This window comes from Symphalangus syndactylus, chromosome 8 (assembly GCF_028878055.3).
Source record: "Symphalangus syndactylus isolate Jambi chromosome 8, NHGRI_mSymSyn1-v2.1_pri, whole genome shotgun sequence".
NCBI lineage: Eukaryota > Metazoa > Chordata > Mammalia > Primates > Hylobatidae > Symphalangus > Symphalangus syndactylus.
The window spans coordinates 66,001,890-66,021,666 of NC_072430.2; the positions used below are offsets into that span (position 1 = coordinate 66,001,890).

Genomic DNA, 19,777 nt, shown 5'->3' on the forward strand with positions numbered 1-19,777 from the left:
TATTGGACTTTGGTTAAGGAACAAGATATGTGAAGAGAGTCAAGGTAATCTTATGTACAAGTCAGGAGAAGTGAGTCAGTGTATTTTTTGTATGGATTAAAAAAAGCCTCAAAAGTCTATCCAAAGCCCTCAGTCTTGCAGTACAGTTTACATCAAAAAGGAGCTGAGAAGGTGAAGAGCAGCCCCCAGCATGCTGAGCCCACCAGGATGTTTCCTGAGACCCTCCGGAGAAGGGACAGGGCACAGAAACATAGCACAAAAACAAGTAGGGGCCACATGTTGGGGTGAGCAGGAAAAAAAGGAATGATGACAAATTAGACACTAGAACAGAAGCCTCAGCATCCTGAGAAAAGAGGATCAGCCAGAAAAAAATCTAAGACTGAAGAGCTTTGCTCCCTGGTGGGAAGCAAAGAGCCACAGGCTCTGCTTCTCAGGGTAGCATCGTCAAAGGCAGGATTAGGGGATTTCCATGCTGTGTGCCCTTGTAGATAGAAGCAGAAGGAGAAATTCCCAAGGCCAGCAGCAGAGCATCAGGAATGGCTGCCAGTCAGTGCAGCTGAACAATCTCAGGGGTCATCTACTATTTATGGTGCCATTGAGGGTGTGGCTCAATTTCCTCATCTATAAAATGGGGATAATCATAGCCCCTACCTCATTTAAGATTGGTGTGAGCATTAAAGGGTTTAGTACCTACAAAGTAATCCCTGGCACATAGTGAGCACTCAGTAAATACGAGCATTATAATTATGACTATTACCAACATTCACAGCTGGATCATGTACATAGATTACGGTATTTACACAAGTGACCCCATGGGTTAGTGTTTTATAGGTCCTCTCTCCAGCATTGGGTGCGGAAAGCATGAGCAGAAATGGACCAAACTGTATAAAATGGCACTATAATAGAACTGGGTCATCTCTCTGTGGGTTGAAAAGGGCAAGTACAGGAAAATGCTGTTTGAATCTTAAAGTATCAATGAATTAACCTTGTATGATATTGGAACTCAGACATGCTCACTAGTTAAATCCTGAATCGATTCTTAAATTGTGCAAAGTTAGGAGTGAGTCCCGTATAATTTTAGCTGGAGAGAAAAACGCCCAGTGGCTCAGACTCAGCTCTATGTAAGGGAGCCTAGCGTGTTATTCAAGAGGCAGAGACAGCCGGGTCCTGAGGGTCAGTCGCAGGGTTTTCAGTAGGGGAATTCAGGAGCCAAAGTCTAGGCAAAGGTCAAAGCCAAATTTGGGAACCAAGCCAAAAAAGTCTTCCTTGCCATCCCAGATTGTTTTTATGAAGCCACTCATGGGTTTGACCATGAAGTATATTAAAGGCTACCCATCAATTAGTCAGGGTTCTCCAGAGAAACAGAACTGAATGGGTGGGTGAGTGTGTGTGTAGAGAGAGAGAGACAGATTGAGTTTAAAGAATTGGCTGGCTCACATGATTACGGAGGTTAGCAAGTCCAAAATCTGCAGGGTAGGCCTGCAAGCTGAAGACCCAGGGACAAGATGTTGCATCTCAAGTTGAAAGGCAGCCTGCTGGTATAACTCCCTCTGCCTCAAAACAGCTCAGCCTTTTTCTTTTAAGGCCTTCAAGTGATTGGGTGAGGGTCACCACATTTTGGAGAGCAATCTGCTTTAGTCAAAGTCTGCTGATTTAAATGTTCATCTCACCTAAGTATAGCTCACACAAGCATCTAGAAAGCTTGACTGAATGTCATGGCCTAGCCAAGTGGGCACATAAACATAACCATCACAACCCACTCTCAAAAATTAACAGGCAGCCCTCCGAATCCCATCACTGAGACTTCAGTCTCTACAAATGATCTCAGACAAAAGAGCTAAGGAAGTTCCTGTCTCTGTACCATTGATAGGGCAAAAATGTCCTATAGCAACACAGCCTCCTAAACCATATGTGTATTTCGAACTGCTGGCTCTGGTGTTTCAACTCGAGATGCTGCAACGAAAAGGTTAGAAGAGGGCCGGGCGTGGTGACTCACGCCTGTAATCCCAGCACTTCGGGAGGCTGAGGTGGGTGGATCACAAGGTCAGGAGATCGAGACCATGTTGAAACCCCATGTCTACTAAAAATAAAAAAAATAAAAATTAGCCGGGCACATTGGCGGGCGCCTGTAGTCCCAGCTACTCTAGAGGCTGAGGCAGGAGAATGGCATGAGCCTGGGAGGCGGAGTTTGCAGTGAGCTGAGATAGTGTCACTGCATTCCAGCCTGAGCGACAGAGCGAGACTCCATCTCAAAAAAAAAAAAAAAAAGTTTAGAAGAGGATGGTAAAATGTCAGCTCAGCATGGTGCTAAAGAAATTTTTTCATTTTTTAGAAAATTTGTTTCTGAGTAGATATTGTCCCTTAACATTTTTAAATTCCTATGAATCTAGCCTAGTTTGGTGTCATTTACCACTTGCCAGCCTGGTCAGTCCTATGAGTTTAAGAAGAAAGGACAGATTGGCTCTGGCACATGTTCAGTCTACAAATACCCATCAAACATGGGTGAAAATTATTCTGGAAGGATGAAAATATAGATTTACTTCTTGCTTATAGATCAAAAGGCAAAATGCATAGCAAAATGTCTTGCACATATTCAAATATTGAGTGAACCGAATCAAAATAATCTTTAGCAAGTTCTTTCCTTCACTGTACCTTAATAAATAGGTACTTTACTAATAAAAAGCTTATCTAGAAGTTGCCAGGATATTACATTTCTTTACATTTATTTATTTATTTGTTTACTTATTTATTTATTTAGAGACAGAATCTGACTCTGTCGTCCAGGCTGGAGGGCAACGGCGGGATATCGGCTCACTACAACCTCTGCCTCCCGGGTTCAAGCAGTCCTTGTGCCTCACTCCCGTGAGTAGCTGGGATTACAGGCATCCGCCACCTTGCCAGGCTATTTTTTTTCTTCTTTTTTTTTTTTTGTATTTTTAATAGAGACAGGGTTTCACCATATTGGCCAGACTCGTCTTGAACTCCTGACCTCAAGTGATCCACCTGCCTCAGCCTCCCAGAGTGCTGGGATTACAAGTGTGAGCCACCGCTCCTGGCCCCATTTCTTAGAGTAGAAGTCACCCTGTGGGAAACCATGGTTTTATTTAAAATATGAAATATGAATGCATTAAGGTACATAGCCTTTTGTTCTAATTTCAGCAATACAGGCTTCCTGTGCCAAATTGCCAGTTAGGCCTTAAGGAAAACTTACATAGGCCTGGCACCAAGGAAAACGCCGCCGCCCCACCTCCTGAGCCGCGGAAGGCGTGTGGAGGAGGAGCAGGCCTTGGCGCGCGCCTGCTCTCCACCAGTTTGGGGACGTTGCCGGGGCCCTGCGTTGCCCAGAGGTGCCACCTCTTTGAGCCGCAGCCAGGCGAGAAGATCTGCAAGATGAAGAAGCTGCGGAGAACTTGGTCGAGAGTTTCAGCCGCATTGCTTTGAAGAAAGATGACACCACCTTTGATAAGATGGAAAGCATTTCCTGTCAAAAGGTGCTGCTGCTCTGATAGGACTAAGAACCCCTGTTCTCATGAAGCAGCATGGAGTCAAGGCTTTCTACATTCTGGCCTTTGCTTATTTCTCTAGGCTGCTCAGCTAACTTTTCTGAAGTTGCTACATTATTACTGATAAGGGGCTCCTCAGAAAGGCAAACCGTCCACCTTCACTTGCATTTTCAGTTAGGGAGGACAGACCAACGTGGAGGAAGGGATTTGGCTATTGCTGAGAGTGATTAACAACCAAACCCATGAAGACTCAGAGACTGCGGAGACGCGTGTCTCGTTCAGCAGTTGGCTTGCATTAGGCTGCAAAGCGCAAAGGCTAAAGGGCTAAGTGTACACAGTTGGTGCTAAGAAAGGCTCTTGGCTGCCGGGCGCAGTGGCTCACGCCTGTAATCCCAGCACTTTGGGAGGCCGAGGCAGGCAGATCACGAGGTCAGGAGATCGAGACCATCTCGGCTAACACGGTGAAACCCCATCTCTACTAAAAATACAAAAAATTAGCAGGTCGTGGTGGCGGGTGCCTGTAGTCGCAGCTACTCAGGAGGCTGAGGCGGCAGAATGGCTTGAATCCGGGAGGCAGAGCTTATAGTGAGCCGAGATGGCGCCACTGCACCTCCAGCCTGGGAGACAGAGCGAGACTCTGTCTCAAAAAAAAAAAAAAAAAAAAAAAAAAGAGGCTCTTGGCCAGGAAAGGTCGAGGCTGCTGTAAGCCATGGTCTCAAATCTGCACTCCAGCCTGGGTGGCACAGGAAGATGCTTCCTTGAAAAAAACAAAAAAGAAAGAAAGGCTCTGGAGACTGAGAAACGTGGTACCACCATGCCCGGCTAATTTTGGTATTTATAGTAGAGACGGGGTTTCACCATGTTGGCCATGCTGGTCTCGAACTCCTGACCTCAGGTGATCTGCCTGCCTCAGCCTCCCAAAGTGCTGGATTACAGGTGTGAGCCACTGCGCCCAACCTATCCTGGAAAGCAATTTTTAAGACAAAACACTAGAGATGATCAGACTTCCTCACCAGAGAGAGAAAGCTTATGTGTTTTATTACATTGGGGGACAACCAGAGGTTTTTGACTCTGAACGTTTTAAAGGCCAGTCCGTGTTACAATGGAGAGTGTTGGTTTTGCTTTTCCACTTAAAAACTTTATTTAAAAACAGAAAAACTCATTTTCATATTTTTTTCCAGCATTTGGGGCTTAGAAAGTATGTTGTCATTAGAAACATGGTCAAAATTTGTTTTATGGTCTATATAGGTATGCACATAGTTATGTAATATCAATATATTCCAAATTAACGAAAATGTGTTCATTTACATATGTACAGATACCTTTGCATTTTGATCCATAGAACATAGGAGAATGTTCTTAGTCTATCTCAAAGCTCCATGTGTTTACATATTATTTCAGTAGGCTATTTTCAGAAGTGAGTTTTGCTTCCATGGTAAGAGTGAGCGTTTTGCCAAGAACACATGCACAAACACTCAGAATCACACCACTTGGATTCACACATAGACACACCCAGTCCCATGCACAAAATCCCGCACCACCTAAAGGGAACACAGTTGATTCCAGGAACCTTAGAATATGGCCATACTTATTTATCTCGAAAATCAATTTCCACCATCCCAAACTCAGTATTCATTCATAGCAGGAAGCTGGATTCAGGGTGCTTTTCCACCTGAAAGCCAAAATAGTGCCACATTTCTGATCATCTAGATTATTCATCAAGTGAGGGATTCCACAATACATATTATTTTCTGTGATGCCTGAATGTGCCTGTAATTACAGAAAAGTCTATGAGCAACAGACCATGCTGTATCCTGTTTGCACAGGTCTTTTGTTAACTTATGACATTACAAAACCCATTGGGAAATAGTGGTCAAAGTAATGGCCCCAAATAAAGCAGACAGGACACTTGTGGAAAAGGCCCAGGATTTTTGTGCCAGATTTTCCAGTCCATTTGGTTGCAAATTGCAAACTCTTTTTTGAGAAGAAAAAATGTTTATGGTAGGAAAAAGCTCTCTTCCATACAGTTTGTAACTGATGTGCTTATCTATGGATGCCATCTTGAAATCTTAGTTGGTGATGAACTCCCACCTTATATCAATATAGCCCACCAAGAAATTCTATAAGTCATCTTTGATATACATGAGAAGATTGTCATATCCTAATTCAATTGGACTAGAAAGAAACAATAAAAAGTTTCTGCCTCAGATAATGAAGAACTTACCTGGAAAAGAGTTTTGATGGTCAGCTCCAGTGAGCTGGTTGCAAATATTATCTTTTACTTGGACCTCAGAGCCATCTAGAAAAATGTAGAGTAATGGTCAGTACATTGGTGCTGTTAAAGAATCCTTCAGGGATCCTTGGTTGATGTGGACATTGGGTAGAGGGTATAGAGAAGGTGAGTTAAAAAGCATAGGCTGAGCTGCTGCTGGGCCATCCTCCTTGGTGAATAAGGAAGGAAAGGAAAAGATCAGGAAAGAAATGACAGAACCTCGTTTTTCTAGCTAAGGCAACTTAGTCAATGTACACATAGGTTAATACAAAAATTCATTGTTTGATTCCATGATAGTGTGTCTTGACTCCCCTGGTCATTTTGAAGCCCTGGAAAATGAACTTTTTCAATAATATACAATCTCTAACTTTCCTACAAAAAAAGAGTGAGCATTTTGGCTCATGTATAAGTTAGAAATAATTGTTAATTTTTAATATGTACTTCATGGTAAAATGTCTTAGACATATGCAAGCAATTAAATACCAAACTTACGGCCCGGCACAGTGGCTCATGCCTGTAATCCCAGCACTTTAGGAGGCCGAGGTGGGCGGATCATGAGGTCAGGAGATGGAGACCATCCTGGCTATCACGAGGTCAGGAAATGGAGACCATCCTGGCTAACACGGTGAAACCCTGTCTCTACTAAAAATACAAAAAACTAGCCGGGCATAGTGGTGGGCACCTGTAGTTCCAGCTGCTTGGGAGGCTGAGGCAGGAGAATGGCATGAACCCAGAGGCAGAGCTTGCAGTGAGCTGAGATGGGGCCACTGCACTCCAGCATGGGTGACAGAGCGAGACTCTGTCTCAAAAAAAAAAACAAAAAACACCAAAAAAAACAGACCAGTGGTGTTAACTAGTTTCTAAAATTTGATTTTTATTTGTAACAAGCCATTTACTTAAGGCCCAATGAACATAAATGGAATCACATTGGTTTATGTTTAAGGAATACACTGAGATTGCTGCTATTCTATTTACTTCACGTAAAGAATAGCCAGATTTTACTTTGGAACTTCCTGGAAGCTCTTCAGTGGTCTTTGAGCTAATACAATTTATCTTTCATCACTAAAAGACCATATTCTTATGTCATAATGAGAATAATCATTTAAGTACCTGGCATAATTGAGACTGCACAACTGCGCTCCAGCCTAGGGGACAGAGCAAGACCCTGTCTCAAAAAAAAAAAAAGAAAAAAAAGTAAATACTTGGCATACTTGGCATAATGAATGCCTAAAGGACACCTTACTTTATAAATCTATTTTTTCTTGCTGTAATGGGAATACTGTAAATTATGCATTTGTATTAATGGTATTTCTTTTTTTTTTTTTTTTTTTTTTTTGAGACGGAGTCTCGCTCTGTCGCCCAGGCTGGAGTGCAGTGGCGCAGTCTCGGCTCACTGCAAGCTCCGCCTCCCGGGTTCACGCCATTCTCCCGTCTCAGCCTCTCCGAGTAGCTGGGACTACAGGCGCCCGCCACCACGCCCGGCTAATTTTTTGTAGTTTTAGTAGAGACGGGGTTTCACCGTGGTCTCGATCTCCTGACCTCGTGATCCGCCCGCCTCGGCCTCCCAAAGTGCTGGGATTACAAGCGTGAGCCACCGCGCCCGGCCTGTATTAATGGTATTTCTTAAAGCAATAGATGTAACTGTGAACTAAATCAGTCTGCAAACTATTGTAGGCATCTGTATTCTGTTTTAGGTACTGTAAACTTTGTTGGAGTCTTTAGTTGGCAGATTATGTTGTAAATATATTTGTATATGTTAAAACATTTTAAAATGTTTTGTTTAATAGAATAAATATCTTTAATGGAGTGATAGCTGTAAAGGTATAAAACTTCACATTTGGATAAAACTCTACTGTTTACAAAGTTAAAAAAATGAAGATCAAAATATTAGGGTTAATATAAACAGAAAGTTTAATTAGGACTGCATCTTTTAGACAATAAACAGATAATCATTGTATTGGTCTGTTCTCACATTGCTATAAAGAACTACCTGAGACTGGGTAATTGATGAAGGAAAGAGGTTTAATTGACTCACAGTTCCGCAAGCTGTACAGGAAGCATGGGTGGAGGCCTCAGGAAACTTACAAAAATCATGATGGAAGGTGAAGGGGAAGCAGGCATGTCAAACAGCAAGGGGGAAATCTGCTCCCATGATCCAATCACCTCCCACTAGGCCCTTTCCCTGACATGTGGGGATTACAATTCACTGTGAGATTTGAGTGGGGACACAGAGCCAAACCATATCATTTCACCCCTGGCCCCTCCCAAATCTCATATCCTTCCCACATTTCAAAACCAATAATGCCTTCCCAACAGTCCCTCAAAGTCTTATTTCATTCCAGCATTAACTCAAAAGTCCAAGTCCAAAGTCTCATCTGAGACCAGGCAAGTTCCTTCCACCTATGAGTCTGTAAAATCAAAAACAAGTTAGTTACTTCCAAGATACAATGGGGGTACAGGCTTGGGTAAATGTTCCCATTCCAAAAGGGAGAAATTGGCCAAAACAAAGGGGCTAGAAGCCCCACGCAAGTACGAAACCCAGCAGGGTGGTTACTAAATCTTAACATTCCAAAATAATCTCATTTGGCTCCACATCTGATATCCAGGGCATGCTGATGCAAGGAGTGAGCTCCCAAGGCCTTGGGAAGCTCCACTTCTGTGGCTCTGGGGTATAACCTCTGTGGCTGCTTTTACGGCTTGGCATTGAGTGCCTGCAGCTTTTCCAGGTGCATAGTGCAAGCTGTCAGTGGATCTACCATTTTGGGGTCTGGAGGATGGTTGCCTTCTCACATCACCACTAGGGACTGCCCCAGTGGGGATTCTGTTGGGGCTCCAACCCCACATTTCTCCTCCACACTGCCCTAGTAAAGGTTCTCCATGAGGGCTCTTTCCCTGCAGCAGACTTCTGCCTGGACATCCAAGTGTTTCCATACATCCTCTGAAATTTAGGTAGAGGCTCCCAAACTCTTGCCTTCTGCGCACGTGCGGGCCCAACACCATGTGGTAGCTGCCAAAACTTGGGGCTTGCACTCTCTGAAGCAACAGCCTGAGTTGCACCTTGGCCCCTTTTAGCCACAGCTGGAGCTGGAGTAGCTGGGAAACAGGGTGCCATGTCCCAAGGCTGCATAGAGCAGCAGGGTCCTGGGCCTGGTCCATTAACCCATTTTTTCCTCCTAGGCTACCAGGCCTGCAATGGGAAGGGCTGCCTTGAAGGTCTCTGAAATCCCCTGGAGACATTTTCCCCATTGCCTTGGCTATTAACATTCAGCTCCTCTTACGCAAATTTTTGCAACAAGGTTGAATTTCTTCCCAGAAAATGGGTCTTTTTTTTCTTTTCTTCCTTTTTTTTTTTGAAATGGAGTTTCACTCTTGTTGCCCAGGCTAGAGTGGAATGGCATGATCTTGGCTCATTGCAACCTCTGCCTTCTGGATTCAATCAATTCTCCTGCCTCAGCCCCCCAAGTAGCTGGGCTTATAGGCATGCACCACCACACCTGGCTAATTTTGTATTTTTAGTAGAGATGGGGTTTCTCCAAGTTGGTCAGGCTGGTCTCAAACGCCCACCCTCAGGTGATCCGCCCACCTCAGCCTCCCAAAGTACTGAGACTACAGGTGTGAGACACCGCACCCAGCCTGGGTCTTTCTTTTCTACCATGTAGCCAGGGTGCAAATTTTCCAAACTGCAATGCTCTGTTTCCCTTTTAAATATAAGTTCCAGTTTCAGATAATCTCTTTGTTCACACATATGAGCACACACTTGCAGAAACAGCCAGGTCACATCTTGAATGCTTTGCTGCTTAGAAATTTCTCCTGCCAGATACCCTAAATCATCTCTCTCAAGTTCAAAGTTCCACAAATCTCTAGGGCAGGGGCAAAATGCTGCCAGTCTCTTTGCTAAAGCATAACAGTGACCTTTACTCCAGTTCCCAGTAAGTTCCTCATCTCCATCTGAGACCATCTCAGCCTGGATGTTATTGTCTATATTACTATCAGCATTTTGGTCAAAACCATTCAACAAGTCTCTAGGATGTTCCAAGCTTTCCCACATCTTCCTGTCTTCTTCCGAACCCTCCAAACTGTTCCAATCTCTGCCTGTTACCCAATTCCAAAGTTGCTTCCACATTTTCAGGTATCTCTAAAGCAATGCCCCACTTTCCTGATACAAATTTTCTGTATTAGTCCATTCTCACATTGCTATAAAGAACTACCTGAGACTGGGTAATTTATGAAGAAAAGAGGTTTAATTGACTCACAGTTCCACATGCTGGACAGGAAGCATGGTTGGAAGGCCTCAGGAGACTTACAATCATGGTGGAAGATGAAGAGGAAGCAAGCACATCTTACCATGGCAGAGCAGGAGAGACAGAGAGAGTGAAGGGGAAAGTGTCACACACCTTTAAACCATCAGATCTCGTGAGAACTCACTCACTATCACAAAAACAGCAAGGAGGAAATCCACCCCCATGATCCAATTACCTCCCACCAGGAGCATCCCCTCACATATGGGGATTACAATTCGACATGAGATTTGGGTGGAGACACACAGCCAAACCATATCAATCATAAAAAAAGAGAAAAGCTTCTATAGAATTGTGGTCTGGCATCCTGACAGCAAATGTCAGTTTCCTTATGAAGATAAAATCCTTTTACTTATCAGAATAAGCACCTTCCCAATGCCCCACCATACAGTCTTAAAGTGTGGAAATATATTCCTTTTTCATTCTTTATGGAATAAACAGAGAGAGCAGTACAAGTTGTTGAGGAGTGGCCTTTGGTCCTCTGTGTCAGGAATGCAGAAAGGATAAGACTCCCAATTGTGCTGTCAAGTCAAAGGATGCTGATATAACTTGTGGGGGAGACACAGCTTTCACCCTTGGGTTACTGATTCATTTTGCAGGAAGATGACCATCTTTTACTGCCCAACGACATCTCTCTACCAATGTGAACAGAGAATAGCAGCACAGTGATCACCTGCAGATAGACCTGGCTTTATCTGTGCATAACACCAAAAGAAAGAACCTGGATTCCAGAAGAAAATAAAGATTTTCAGTCCCTGCAAGAATTCTCAATGTTCTTTACATAATTTGGAGGTATTGTTTCTGATATATGGGTTATTTTAATGGTGGTATCTGTTTTTTACCCATAAATGTTGAGGGCATCTTATACTTCTCCTATGTAATAGTTTTCCTTGGGAAAAATCTCATACAGCCGTCATTCATAAAGTGTGTTCCAAGGAACACAAAGTCATCAGGAATCAAGGTTACCTGTGATGGTGGGGGAAGGATTCTGAGATCAATTGGAGAAGCACATGATTAAGCAAAACTCAGTAGGTCTCTATTGTAGGACTTCTCAGAGACCTTAATATGCTTACAGGGGTTGCTGTTTGTGTGTTTTGCATGTGTGTACTGTGGGTGTTTTATGTATTATGTGTCTGTTGTGTGAGTATGTGTATGTTTTCTATGTGTTGTATTGCAGAACTTTTTCAGGGCGTATACAGAGTATAACCTGGAAAATCTAATTTATTTAACATTAACTTTTCAGACATATTTCTTAAGCTGTATTTTGGTTTTTTGCACTTTAAAATGTCAATGTACTTTTACAGCAGATGAACTGGTTCCTTATAACATAGCTTGTTCTTGTTTCTCAGAATTTTAGCTAAGATTGTGCAAAAGAGACTTCTATTAAATAAATATAATTCCCTATCAAGTCTGTAATCAACTTGAAAAGCGTTCATCTAGAAACTGAATACATTAGGCCTTGATATTAATAATACAACATAATGTGTATTTTAGATAATATTCAAAGAGGAAATAAAGCACTAATGAAAGAGTAGCAATTATACTTCAAATATTATAATTTTAGATTAAATGCTCTTATTTTATTATACACAAAATAAATTACAAAATAAGAGCATTTTAATATAGACACAACATAAATGAAGCATATTTATTCATTTTACCATAATTTAAATGCTGACATTTCACAACAATTCGTAAAACTTTTGTGATTCATAAGTTAATTCCCATTCATTAAGTACCTAAATAATGTTAATATTTTATCTTCTTTTTCTTTCTGGGCACTTCCCTCCTTCACTTGAACTAACAATTTTCTTTTCAGCCATTCTCACCCATCCAGCAATACCTGAGCAAATATGCTGGCATATAAAGGCAAATCATGATTGCCTTGCTTAGCTGCAGAAAGTCACCCAATGCCTGTTTACCATCAATCAGCTAATGCTGTGGTTCCAAATGGTAGTCTGGCAAAGTTCAACAATTCATTTCTTAAATTTCAAAAGTTAAGGGAAATTCTACTAACTATAACACTAATGTCTGCTTTTAGCCAAACTACATTAATTATAGTTAATCTGTTAAGAATACCCCAAGCTAATCAGAAGCTGTATGTAGGTCATGAATTAGAAATAGATGGGGAGGGCTGGGTGTAGTGGCTCACGCCTGTAATCCCAGCACTTTGGGAGGCCAAGGCAGGCGGATCACTTGAGGTCAAGAGTCCGAGACCAGCCAGGGTAACACGGTGAAACCCTGTCTCTACTAAAAAAATACAAAAAATTTATCTGGGCGTGGTGGCACGTGCCTGTATTCTCAGATACTCAGGAGCCAAGACTGCGCCACTGCACTCCAGCCTGGGTGACAAAGTGAGATTCCATCACAAACAAAGAAAAGAAAAGAAAAAAAAATAGATGGGGAAATGAAAATGATTACTTATAAATACAATCAGGTAATATGATAAATGAAAATCTTCAAAACATGAGCAACGTGGAAAAAAATAATGAAAAAAACATTTAGGATTGTGGAATTTAAAATGTCCAACCTCTGATGACAATGAAAAACACGTATTGAGAAGTTACTATGTGTCAGGTACCACGTTAAGTGACTCACGTGTACCATTTCAATCCCTCTTCATCATCCTAAAACAGGTATAATTTTTATTCCTATTTTACCATAAAGGTAACAGATGCAGAGGGGTTAAGTAATTTGCCATGGTTATACATCTAATAAGTAGCAAAGCTGAGATTTAAACACACTCTCTTACACTCCACCCTGAATATGGAGACTGTATTAAATTTCTGTCATTTCATAACACATCTGTTTAGTGGCTTAAAACGACACCCATTTATCATCTCGGTTTCTATAGGTCAGGAGTTGAGGCACAACCTAACTGGGTCCCCTGCTCAGGGTCTCACAAGGCTACGATCTAGGTGTCAACACAGCTGCATTCTTTTCTGGAGTCTGGAGTTTGGGGTCCTCTTCCATGTGTATGTGATTTCAGAGAGTTCACTTCCTTGAAGCTGGAGGACTGAGGTCCCTGTTTTCTTGCTAGCTGTCAGCCAGGGGCCACTCTCAGACTCAGGAGGCTGCCCACAGTTTCTTGTCACATGGTACCTCACTACTTCATGGCCAAAAGGAGAATCAATCCTTCCAGTCTGCTATAAATGGCAGTTTACATAGCAATAACATAACTACGGGAGTGATGATCCCACCATCTTTGCCATATTCTGTTCACTAAATGCAACTCATTAGCTCCAACAACACTCAAGGGGAGGAGATTATACAAGGGTATGACTCGTTGGGGTTTATCTTAAAATCATGCCTACTGTAAGTACCAATGTTCTGCTCCTCTTTTATTTACTTAACTGATGACTGTCTTCTGGATTGGAGTAGTATTACCTGGGAAAACACCAAAGCAATCAAGTTAGCCATGACTTGTACATATGCGAATGACAGAAACAAAATGATAGTTTCAAGTAGACAATAGGGGCTCCCAAATTCTGTAAGCTTGAGGACTATTGTGTCTACAGTAAATCTATGATTTCATTGTTGAATAATTTGAAGTCAACATTACATGAATTCCCCCAATAAATGAAGAACATTACTTAGCACTCAACACTAAAGGCCAATTTTCCAGAGGCCAGTTTCTCTATTGTAAACTTGGCTTGAAACAAGTAAGGACCACTTAAGTACTCAATTTTTCTAACTAATAACCAAAAAAAAAAAAAATCAACATCATGTTGAACCTGATCCCCCTGCCCAAAAAAAAGGTTTTAGTGACAACTCTCGGAATTGGTGAATTTTGGACCCAGCTGCTTATAGGCATTACCACTGGCAGGATTATCAGGGGGTACTCCCTTCTGTAAAACACTATTGTACTGGCTCTACTAGTCATTCCTTCAGGGTTACACAGAAGTAATATGCACAAATTGTTACCCAACATAAAAGTTTATTTCAAAGAACCATGGGAAAGGCCAGCAAAAGGAGGCATTCTTCATCAGCAGTGTAGGTATACAGGGACATTGGTTTACCCATTAAAATGTGCAGCCAGCATCATAAACAACCAGTGATATTTGCTCACTATTGCTCCAGAAAAAACAACAGCCTAAAGCTGAGTCGTCAGCTTTCTCTTTAATCATCTGATATATATTCTTCTAAATAGAGGATTTGATTGGGCCATTTAGCACTGCATGGTATGGAGGGATTTAGTGGGCACAGTCTCTGCCAACCTCCCAAGGGTGATTGGCTCCCTTATAGCCAGCCCAGAGTTGCCTTCAGCTTTGAGCCTGGCCCAGGTCCTGCAGGTGGTACCCAATTAACAGGAAGCTCCACTCCCTAAGAAAGAATGAACATGAACCAACTAATGATTATAACAATACTGGCAAAAAAGAGTTGGGCCATTTTTCTTAAAAGATGAATGTGTAAGTAAAATGTCTTTTAAAAAATGTATGGATATGCCCTTTGGCCCATGTGATTCAAATGAAGGAAGTAAATATATCAAACACCATAAAGATATTTAATCGCTTGGACATTTTGAGAGTCCTTGATTCTTAAGAATTTACACTAAAGAGAAAATACTGATGTGAGGGGAAAAATATATGTTTGAAAATAGACGTTACAAACATTATTTATAATACCCCCAAATCAGAAACAAACTAAATGCCCAATAATAACAGATCATGAAATAAGATTTTCTAATACTGGCCATTAAATATAACTATGAAGTTAAGCAAAAACATGGGGAAAAGGCAAACCAATTCTTAAATAGGAAAAAAGGTTATATAACCACATATAATCTTTAGGATTTGAGTTACTGTCCACTAAAACTTTGACTCCACTCTTAATTTGCTTAACAAACAGCAAAGATGAACCAGGTCACCCTTTCCTTCAAGTCACCACAAATTCCATTTGAGCAACATCTGAATGAATAGGATTTCCCTATTCATGCAGCACAGGCCAGCACTAGGATAAGCGGTAGTAGATTGAGTTGAATCTATTTCTGGGAACATATCCCAAAGAAACAATCCAAGATGTAGGTGAATAATTATGCACAAAAACTTTCACTATACCAGTATTTACATTAGCAAGGTGTTTAGAAAAGATTAGAAAATGGGATTTCCATAGTTATTCATTCATTTAAAAAGTATTTACTGAATGCTTACTCTGTACCAAGTATTTTAGTCATAGAGGATACATCAGTGAACAGAAATAGCTTATGTTTTTGTGGGTAAAGACAGGTACTAAAGAAATCAACCAGTAAATACTTTGTATGCTGTTATGGGTTGAATGGGTCCTCCAGAAATGATGTCTTGAAGTCCAACCCCCAGGATCTCAGAATGTAAACTTACTTGGAAATGAGATCATTGCAGATGTAAATAGTTACATTAAATTCGTCATGATAGAGTAGAATAGGCTCTTACTTCAATATGGCTGGTGTTCTTATAAGAAGAGAGAGACACAGGGGGAAGATGGCCATGTGAAGATGGAGGAAGAGACTGGAGTGATACATCCACAAGCTATGGAATGCCAAGGTTTGCCAGCCATTTATAAGAAGCTAGGAGACAGGTGTGGAACACATTCTCCCTCTGAATCCTCAGAAGGAACCAACACTGCCGACATTTTGATTCCGGACTTCTGACATCCAGAACACGGTGAGAATAAATTTCTGTTGTTTGAGGCCACACAGTTTGTGGTACTTGGTTATGGAAGCCCTAGGAAATGAATATATATGCCACACAGAAAAAGCAAGATGCAGAAAAATTAAAATAGGTAAGATTGCAGGGAAAGGAGTATTGGGTAGAGAGATTGCTCTTTATAAAGACTATGTAGAGAGTTTCACAGGTAAGATGATATTTCAACAGGAACCTTAAGCAAGGAGGGAACAAGATAGGCAGGCATCTGGGGACAGAACATATCAGGTCAGGACACAGCAAAGCAAAGTTCCAAAGGGAGACGAAGCTGGACACCTGTGTGGCCGGAGCAGAGTGAATAAGGGCCAGAGGGGTGTGGGATAGAGGCAGTGGTGGGAGATAGAGGCACTTACTGGCAGTGACATTGCAATGCCTTTGAGGGTTTGAGCAGATCCATAACATTATCTGGTTACTTTGTTGAGTATAAACTGTCATGGGACCAGGATGGAATCCAGGCGAAGACCCCTCAGGGGGCTCCTGAAATCATCCAACCAAGAGATGAAGACGGCTTGGGCCAGTGCGGCTGCAGGGAAGGTGAGGTGAGATGGGAATCGTATCTGATTCTGGAACTACTCAAAAGGTGAGACTGGCAGGTTTTGTGAAGGACTGGATGTGTGATGTAAGAGAAAAGAGTCAGAGAAGACCTCAGATGAGGTTTGAGGCCTGGAGGTTTGAGGTCAAGGATGAAGTTGCCATTTGCTGAGAAGGGGAACCTGGAGTGCAGGTTCATTAGAAGTTTAGCTTAAGACACAGTAAGTTTAGTATGTCATTAATCATCTCAGTGGAGATGTCAAATAGGCAATATTCGGGGGAAAGTTGAGGCTGCAGACAGAATCTGGGAGTTGATGGGGATGGATGGATGGTATTTGAGGCCATGGTGCTTGATGGGCACTCCTGGCAAGTGAACGCAGATGGAGAAGGAAGAAGAGATGTTTGAGGCCTTAGGACTGAGTTCTGGGGCACCTCCTCCTATTAGAGATTGGGGAGAGATGAAGAGGTTCTGCAAGAGAGACTTAGAAGATTCTAAGGAGGAGAACCAAGAGAGAAATGTCCCAGCAGCCAAGAAGAAAATGTTTCAAGAAGGGAATGGGAAAATATTTACACAGCCAATAAAAATAATGTATTTGATACAACATAGTGACTATAATTAATAATGATGCATTGCATAACTGAAAGTTGCTGAGAGAGTCGATTTCAAGTGTTTTCACCACACAAAAATAATAAGTATGTGAGGCGATAGATTCGCTAATTTAATTCTTCCATAATATGTGTCTATCTAAACATCATGTTATATACTATATATATACCATCTTTGTTTGCAATTTAAAAAAATAATAATACATTTGAATCTTAATATTACAAAAATAGGATGATATAATCTCCAGTGGAAAAAAAATTAGGACTCCAAACTGTATGCAGCAAAATCTTAATTTTGTTTAAAGAAACATATGTAGGCATAGAAAAGAAAAACCTGAAGAAGTATAGGAAAGTAAATAGTTATTTCTGAATTTTTACTTTAGGATGGCATTTGTTTTCTACTTTTATAGTAATTTCTAAGCTCTTTACTATGAGCTTATTTCCCAATAAATATGTATATAAAAATTTTAAAAATCATAATAGCAAAGACTTTTAGATTCAGTGTTTTAAAAGCAAAAATACATAACACTTGCAAAGTCTTTTAAGCAAGACAGTAGGAACTGTTGAAACATCATGTAGTTAAGTTTTTTTGGTTGTCATTATTTTGCCGTCCTCCCCTCCAAAAAAGGAAGCAGAGAAGAATTAAAAATTTCTTTTTTTTTCACTTGTGTTATAATGATCTCTCTTCGGAAAGAAGCAGCATAATTAAAATAATATAATATTTTTCATTTAAATAATTATTTCTAAAGAAATGTAAAAGCTGGGTTTCTATTTCATTGTTAAGGATCAAGGAGACCTTGGACAGGTCACATAATAGGTCTGGGTCCTGGTTTCCTCATGTATTCAATGAGATCGACGGATGCTCCATGGCTCATAGTGTAGTTGTGAGACTCTCAGACTACATTAAATTAGAGACAGTGCAGTTGTGAGAGTGAAGAGAGGCCTCAAGGATGACTCTTCCCCCAGCATCCTCCAGATTCTGACTTTGTTGCCAGCAGCCAACACTGGCAGTGAAAGATGGCTTAAACCAGTTGGCTTGCTTTGAATGCCCATAATTCGCCACACTATCTCTGCAGATGGTCCCTGAGGGCACAACTCCTGCTTGGCAGAAGAGTCAGTGGTTTTCAACCAGGCCCCAGAAATGTAGGTTTAATTTCTGAAGCTGGTAGTAAGATGGGAGCCACGTTACCCTGTGATTAGCTTGCTGGAGCCAGCAGTCCACCTGAGCTCCGCCCACCCTGAGGCCCTGCCTGGGCATGTGCTGGAAGTTCCTTTAAACAAATTCAAATAACAACAGTTTATGTGTCTAGATACCAAAAGCATAAGAGGGCAGTCTGGACTCAGCAGGCTGCACATTACTCCAAACAAATAATTTATCACTGATTCTTTTAGCAATAAAACAGGGGAGGGAGAGAAGTTGAATAATAGAAGTAACAGGTGCAATTATAAAAGTTCCAATCATACTCTTTTGTTATGAAGTTAATTCCTCAATAAAACATGCATACAACTCAAGAACAACAAACAGAGCTAATTTCTACTCTAGGAATTTGGAATAAAGTTAGATTCCTGTCCCATAGACTAGAAGCTGGTTGTTTGTTTTCCACCCAAGAGCAAGGTAATAAGCAGAAAGAGAAAACTCTTTTCATTCTCTTAAATAGTAGGTACGCTCAGGAGACATTCTCACTACCAGGGAAAAGAGAACGGGATTTGGAATCTGTAATGTGATCAGCCACTTTCATACCTGGATGAGTTTGTTAGCCATTCTGAGACCCCAGTCACTTCCTATTTTGGTAAAGATTGGACTAATCATATCCACTCTCAAGGTGGAGTTGGGAGGATGAAATGCTGAAAGCACAGCTGGCTTTTTTGGCTAACATTTATTGTGGGCCTACTTTGTTTCAGCAGAGCCGGGCTTTGGGTGACCCCATTGTCCATATGCCTTCCAAAACCGCACGTTACCTCTCCCATCACTGTTCAATAAACATCAGGCTCTCTCCTCCCCACAATGTGCCCACTCTGCACTTTGTGCAGCCACAATCTCCAGCTTCAATTTGTGCATCTTCAATTCTGTAAAAGTAGTGACAATCTACTGCTGCTTCCCCCATGATACCTTTCCGGAGTAATCTTCCTCCCTCTCTCTCTCAGTCAACTCTTGCCATCCCCTTACCTAATGGCATTTTCCAGCTCTCAGGAATTATGAATCAATCTGCAATTTCTTTTCCTAGAATCCTTCCCCCAAGAGTCCTGATCACATGTGAAACAAGTTTAGCCATTGTACAAATTAGTTCTGTGGCCAAGTTCCTAATGCAAAGTCTAGCAGAAGCCAAGGGTGGGACTGGGAAAATGAAGTCAGTGTGACAGCCCCATGGTGAGTGGAAGGGTGAGAAAGCTTTGTGATCCAAAGGAAAAAAAACACTAGACCAGGAGTCTCAGCCTCTCTCCCAGATCTACCCCTGAGTCCTGTGGCCACTGTAACACTTTTAATATCTATGGGCTTCCATTTCCTCACCTGTGAGATCAGGAGGTTGGGATCAAATCCGACATAGTAAATAGGTGGTACTGGTGCCATCGTTCACTCACTCACTTACCTCCTCCCACTCCACGCACACACACATCCATGGCACATATCATTAACCAATCAGTACCTTATTTCCTACAGAACCCAGACTAGCCCCAGCACTCCAGGCAATCACCACCAAACAATCAGAGTTAGCACAGGATACAAGATTTCTGTCCTTCTATGACATGGATTTCTTCAGCATCCAGGTTTGCAGACTAATGAGCATCACCTTAAAGTAGGGCAGTGTAACTTCCTGGAAATCAACAACATGTACGGTCTAATGCCTCTTTACACTGCAGCTCTGGGCAGACTGTGGAATAGCCAGGCTA

The 19,777-nt window shown here is 41.6% G+C and overlaps 1 long non-coding RNA gene across 1 annotated transcript; it reads left to right on the plus strand.

The window, feature by feature from the left end:
• Positions 1 to 3,306: 3,306 nt before the first annotated feature.
• LOC129488511 (uncharacterized) lies at positions 3,307 to 10,837 on the plus strand. Its single transcript, XR_008659679.1, has 2 exons — positions 3,307 to 3,491; positions 10,673 to 10,837. It is a non-coding gene; the product is annotated as an uncharacterized lncRNA (long non-coding RNA).
• The last annotated feature ends 8,940 nt before the right edge of the window (positions 10,838 to 19,777 follow it).